The following is a 7,273-nucleotide window of genomic DNA, read 5'->3' as shown; positions in this document are numbered from 1 at the left end:
ATTTATGTTCCTCGGGGCTCAGCTCAAGTAAGATTTATGTGGCAACACTCAACCCCTAAAACCAAGTCAGGTCCCCCAGTTATATGTCTGTAAAGCACCAGGTACTCCTTTAATACAGTCAGAGTTAAGCCATTAAGTATATGGTCATGTGTTAGTTAGTTAATTAATTAATTAATTAATGGTTTATTTTATATGGTCATGTATTTAATGCTGTCTTTCCCATAATAGTATAAGCTCTGACACAGGTTCCATATCTGGTGTATCCACCGTTGTTTCTGCGGTGCCCAACGTAGTGTTTTTCACATTAAAGGCATTTATCAAATAGTTTTTGAGTGATTAGGTTAAGCAGTTATAAAGACTAGGGTTCATGTCCTATCTTTACATCTGCCTGTGTAACCTTGACCACCAGTTAATTTCTTTAGGTCTTAATCTCTGTATATCATAAGATGAGGCAAGTAGACTAGGTCAGAGATTCTTAAACTTGGTATCACCCGGAAAGCCTCTAAGTAATATAAATTGTGGCGTTCCACCTGTAGATACTGATTGACAAGTTCTAGGGAAAGTTTAGGAAATCTATGCTAAAAGCTCCTTCAGCTTACCGTTTGTAGCCAGGGTTGGAAACTGAATCGGTTCTAACATCCTGTGGTTCTTTGTATATATTAGTCCTTGACTTAAATTTAACATAGTGATTGAGGACCCAATATATGGTAATTAGGACTATACTGGGACTGGTAATATGAGGAATATTTAGATTTCCCAAGGACTTTCTGGCTGGGAGACACATTAGTGATCTAACAGCTTTTTTTTTTTTTTTAAAGATTTTATTTATTTATTTGAGAGAGCAAGAATGAGAGAGAGAGATAGCACACAAGAGGGGGGAGGGTCAGAGGGAGAAGCAGACTCCCTGCTGAGCAGGGAGCCCGATGCGGGACTCGATCCCGGGACTCCAGGATCATGACCTGAGCCGAAGGCAGTCGCTTAACCAACTGAGCCACCCAGGCGCCCCGATCTAACAGCTTTTTGAACACAATGTTAGCACGGGACGCTGCAAGAGGCAGACAGGGCATTCATTTCAGTCTGAGGTTTAGGGAAAAACTGCAAGAGGAGATGAAACCTCAGTCGATCACTGAAGGTTGGGTAGGAATTAACCAAGGAGGAAGGTAGGTCAACAGAAAGGACGGAATGTGCAAAAGTCCAGGGGCTTGAGAAAACCTAGTTCACTAGAATCCTATAAATGATTCCCGAAGCTGGAGCACAGCCAGACTCAGTAGAGTTTAGAAGTCTCTTGAGAAGATGCTGTTGGTATAGCTCATTGGCTGTGAGCAAGGGTTTTTGAGCCCGGAAATTTCATTTAAATCCTGGTTTTGTCACTCTCTCTCTCTCTCTCTGTGGGACTCACAGAAATTAACTTGTTCACACTCAATTTCCTTATCTGTAAAGTGGGGGCACTAGTACCTGTCTTGTAAGTAATAAGCAATAGGGGCGCCTGGGTGGCTCAGTCGTTAAGCGTCTGCCTTCGGCTCAGGTCATGATCCCAGGGTCCTGGGATCGAGCCCCGCATCGGGCTCCCTGCTCGGCGGGAAGCCTGCTTCTCCCTCTCCCACTCCCCCTGCTTGTGTTCCTGCTCTCGCTGTGTCTCTCTGTCAAATAAATAAATAAAATCTTTAAAAAAAGAAAAGTAAGATTACCATAAAGATTAAATGAAGCAAAATGAGGAAATATACCTACAGTTCTTAACACAGTGACTGGTAGATTATAACCAAGAAACATGCCCAGGAAGGCAAGTTTATTGCAGCTTTTCTTTTGTTTTTCAGTTTTATTGACTATACAGTAGTGATATTGTAGTTTTTTTTTTAATAAAAATCATAGTTGTCATTATTTTCAAGAGGAAAATGTTCAGGGAAAAAGTAAGTGTCCTTCTCAAACCCAGGTGTCTGTTCTATGATTTGTTCTTCCTAGAGGCAACCAGGATATACCAAATTTTAATGTGCTCTTTAGAGATATTCTAAAGCACATTTGAAATAGCAAAAAAAATTAGAAACAATCAAAATGTCCATCAGTATGGGAAATGTCTCTGGAATAGGCACCCTTTTCATATTATGCAGTAGTTAAAAAAAGCAGGTTGCAAAATGAAGTGTTCCATTGCAGTATCTTCCTTTTAAATACACATGTAATGTTATAAAGATACATATACATATATATGTATATATATGTGGGGATATATATAATTTCCTGGTTATAATCAATATCTAATGATTAAGAATTAGGTGGTCTTTATTGTGGCATATTCAAAATCTAACTTAACCTTTTAAATATTTATATCTCAATGATGATATAACATTATGCTTAATGAATAAATGTATTTGCTTGTCTGCTAACTTGAGGGAGTTGCTCCTAAAAGTAATTTACACATTGTGAAAAGATTGCTGAATAAATTTGTAAGGGTCAAATCTTATGACCTTAGATACTAACACATCATTTGGAAGTCTATGACTATCTTTGACAAAGTGCCTATGGACACTCTGTAATTTTTTTTTTTTTTTTTTTTTTTACTGAAGTACAGTTGACATACAATATTATGTTGGGTTTAGGTATATAGCATTAGCAATTTGACATTTATACGCATTACAAAATGCTTACCAGGATAAGTGTAGTTATTGTCTGTCATTATATAAAGTCATTACAATATTAACAACAGTATTCCCTATGCTGTACTTTAAATCCCCATGACTTACTTGTTTTATTTTTTATTTTTTTATTTTTTAAAAATTTTATTTTATTACGTTAGTCACCATACATTACATCATTAGTTTTTGATGTAGTGTTTCATGATTCATTGTTTGTGTATAACACCCAGGGCTCCATGTAATACGTGCCCTCCTTAATACCCATCAGCAGGCTAACCCATCCCCCACCTCCCTCCCCTCTAGAACCCTCAGTTTGTTTCTCAGAGTCCATAGTCTCTCATGGTTCGTCTCCCCCTCCGATTCCCTCCCTTCATTTTTCCCTTTCTACTATTTTCTTTTTAACATATAATGTATTATTTGTTTCAGAGGTACAGGTCTGTGATTCATCAGTCTTACACAATTCACAGCGCTCACCATAGCACATACCCTCCCCAATGTCCATCACCCAGCCCCCCCATCCCTCCCACCCCCACCACTCCAGCAACCCTCAGTTTGTTTCCTGAGATTAAGAGTCTCTTATGGTTTTTCTCCCTCTCTGGTTTCGTCTTGTTTCATTTTTTCCTCCCTTCCCCTATGATCCTCTGTCTTGTTTCTCAAATTCCTCATATCAGTGAGATCATATGGTGTTTGTCTTTCTCTGATTGACTTATTTCAATAAGCAAATTCCCTCTAGTTCCATCCACGTCGTTGCAAATGGCAAGGTTTTGTTTTTTTGATGGCTGCGTAATATTCCATTATATATATATACCACATCTTCTTTGTCCATTCATCTGTTGATGGACATCTTGGCTCTTTCCATAGTTTGGCCATTGTGGACATTGCTGCTATAAACATTGGGATGCATGTACCCCTTCAGATCACTACATTTGTATCTTTGTGGTAAATACCCAGTAATGCAGTTGCTGGGTGGTAGAGTAGCTCTATTTTCAACTTTTTGAGGAACCTCCATACTGTTTTCCAGAGTGGCTGCACCAGCTTGCATTTCCACCAACAGTGTAGGAGGTTTCCCCTTTCTCCGCATCCCCGCCAACATCTGTCATTTCCTGACTTGTTAATTTTAGCCATTCTGACTGGTGTGAGGTGGTATCTCATTAAGGTTTTGATCTGTATTTCCCTGATGCCGAGTGATATTGAACACTTTTTCATGTGTCTGTATGACTCACTTATTTTATTTATTTTTTTTAAGTTTTTTAATTTATTTTTTAACAGAGAGAGAGACAGCGAGAGAGGGAACACAAGCAGGGAGAGTGTGAGACGGAGAAGCAGGTTTCCCGCCAAGCAGGGAGCCTGATGTGGGACTCGATCCCAGGACCCTGGGATCCTGACCTGAGCCGAAGGCAGACACCTAACGACTGAGCCACTCAGGCTCCCTGACTCACTTATTTTAAAACCGTCCATTTGTACCTCTTAATCCTCTTACCTATTTTGCCCCTCCCCCCTCTGGCAACCACCAGTTTGTTCTCTATATTTATGAGTCTGTTTGTTTTGTTTTCTGTTTTGTATTTTAGACTCCACATATAAGTGAAATCATATGGCATTTGTCTTTCTATGTTTGAGTGTTTCACTTAGGATAGATCTCTAGGTCTATCCATGCTATGACCAATGGCAAGATTTCATTCTTTTTTATGGCTGAGTAATATTCGTGTGTGTGTGTGTGTGTGTGTGTGTGTGTGTGTGTGTGTGTCTTCTTTATCCATTCATCTATTAATGGACATTTAGGTGGCTTCCATAATTTGGCTTTTGTAAATAATGCTGCAGTGAACATATGGAACACATATCTTTTTGGATGAGTGTTTTTGTTTTCTTTGGATAAATACTCAAGTGGAATTCCTGGATCATATGATATTTCCATTTTTAATTTTTTTTGGAAACTCCATATTGTTTTCTACAGTGGCTGCACCAATTTATATCCTTATCAATATTTCATGAGTGTTCCTTTTTCTCCACATCCTTGCCAATGGATTACTTACTGTCTTTTTGATATTTGCCATCCTGATTGGGGTGAGGTGATAACTCATTGTGGTTTTGATTTCCACTTCCGTGATCGTGAGTGATGTTGAGCATCTTTTCTTGTGCCTGTTGGCCATCCGTATGTCTTTGGAGAAATGTCTGTTCGTGTTTTCTGCCCATTTTTTAATTGAATTGTTTATGTTTTTGCTGTTGAGTTGTGCAAGTTCTTTATATATTTTTGTTATTAACCCTTATGGGATATATCATTTGCAAGTATCTTACCCCATTCAGTAGGTTGCCTTTTCATTTTGTTGATGGTTTTCTTTGCTATGCAAAAGCTTTTTAGTTTGATATCGTCCCAATTATTAATTTTGGCTTTTTTTGCCCTTGCCTGAGGAGACAGACCCAAAACAATATTGCTAAGACAACACCTGAGAGTTTACGATTTTTTTTTTTTTTTAGTTTTTTGTTTCCGGTCTTACATTTAGATCTTTAATCCATTTTGAGTTTATTTTTGTATAAGGTGTAAGAAAGGGATACTCTAGTTTTTTGAATTATGGTCTACTGGTAGAAATCTAGGTGCTTTAAGTATGATGGGGCATAATTTTATTTCCTTAGATATCTGTGCTGTAATGTTTATCTTGGATTTATTCATGGCTATTTTGCTTATACACCAAATGTACATATTAGTTGTAAGATACATTTGGATTTCAAACTAACATTACTGGTTATATTTTAATTGTTTTTCTATTATATTTATTTTTTTTAAAGATTTATTTATTTATTTTAGAGAGAGAGATTGGGGCGGGGAGGGTCAGAGGGAAAGGGAGAAAGTCCAAGCAGACTCCACGCTAAGCGCGAGCCTGACACACAACTTGATCTCATGACCATGAGATTGTGACCTAAGTGGACCCAAGAGTTGGTTGCTTAACTAACTGTACCACCCAGGCACCCCTGTTTTTCTATTTTAAATGACCCACAGTTTTATAAGCCACAGACATCTTTACTATGTTCTATTCCCTTCCATTACTTTTCTCTATGTGCAGTTGTTAATTCTTACATTACCTGGTAGTTTTAGATGAAGCAAATATTTTTTTATAAACTTGAGAGTGGGGAAGCTCTTTGCTTCATGGTATTAAAGCCAGAAACCATAAAATGGATTTGACCATGTAAAAATTAATAAGCACTCTATGAAAAAGAAAACAAAATTACCACAATGTAAATGGGTGTATGATAAATTTGCAGAAATATTTGTAAAATATGGTGGTGAAAATAATTAATTGTGGGTTGCTTGGCTGGCTCAGTTGGTAGAGCATGTGACTCTTGATCTCAGGGTTGTGAGTTCAAGCCCCACATTCAGTTAACTACTTTAGTATTTTAAGAAGTCATACAAATCCACTGGAAAAGGTGAAGCCCCTCCTGAGAAAAGTGGGCAAAGACTTCAAGAAGCAATTCCCGAGAGAGAGGATACAGGTGCCAATAATATATACTTTTTATTTTTTTATTGTTTTTAATTCTTTTTTAAATATTTTATTCATTTATCTGACAGAGGGAGAACAAGCAGGGGAGTGGCATGCAGAGGGAGAGGAAGAAGCAGATTCCCCTCTGAGCAGAGAGCCCGATGCGGGACTCGATCCCAGGACCCTGCGATCATGACCTGAGCCTAAGACAGATGCTTAACTGTCAGAGCCACCCAGGCACCCCGAGAAGAACTCACTTATTACACCAATGATACAATCTCTTCATTATACAGGTCCCTCTTCTCTTGGCCAAACTTTTGGGCAAGAGAAATCAGAAAATTAGAAATTAGAAAATTAGAAATTAAAAATCATCTATTCCAGAAATCAGATAATATAATACATATGCCATAGTCCCAGGAGGTCTTGGATGGTACAACTTATCTAAACACATTAACATTTCATTAGCAATATCTACTTATGTATTATATTTACATATAAAATTTCATTTGCATAGTATAGATTTAGGGCAGGTGTTACTGCCAAATGAGTTTGTGTCAAGCTTAGAATATATATTTTATTGCATTGCAGATACAGGATTATATGCGCATAATATATATACATGTGATGTGGATGTTTACATATATACATATACACACTTGCCCATATGCAGTTCTTATATCCATCCAAAGATGTTAGAGTTATTAGGCTCATTATTGAACAGTCAATTAGATTTAATGTCCATCTTCATTTAGATATTTTGCTTGGCTGTGTGAAGGGCACTATTTTTCCCTGTCAAGGTGCAGTGTGGGAACCTCTGTAATTTGAAGAAATAATTATGTTTTCATTTTCTTAGTCATTCTACGGTGTGAGTAGGGAATGGAAACAACCATTAAGAACTTTCCAAAAGCATAGGCTTTACAAAGAAACAGAGTCAGATTTGAATCCCAGCTCCACCATTAGTTGGCACAATAATGAAATGTCAGTAGGAGTGCATGCAAATCAAACTTGGATTCAAATAGATTACAGATTGTTAGTGGTTGGTTAGTGGTTTACTTTGGGAGAAGGAAAGGAGTAGCGACTATAGGTACAGGGAGGCTGTTAGATGCTGCTATTTTATTTCTTGATTTTGATGGTGGTTGCATGAGTGTGTTCACATTATAATTCATCAGGCTATAT

This window comes from Zalophus californianus, chromosome 1, assembly GCF_009762305.2.
Source record: "Zalophus californianus isolate mZalCal1 chromosome 1, mZalCal1.pri.v2, whole genome shotgun sequence".
Lineage (NCBI taxonomy): Eukaryota > Metazoa > Chordata > Mammalia > Carnivora > Otariidae > Zalophus > Zalophus californianus.
Note: the sequence above shows the minus strand (reverse complement) of the source record.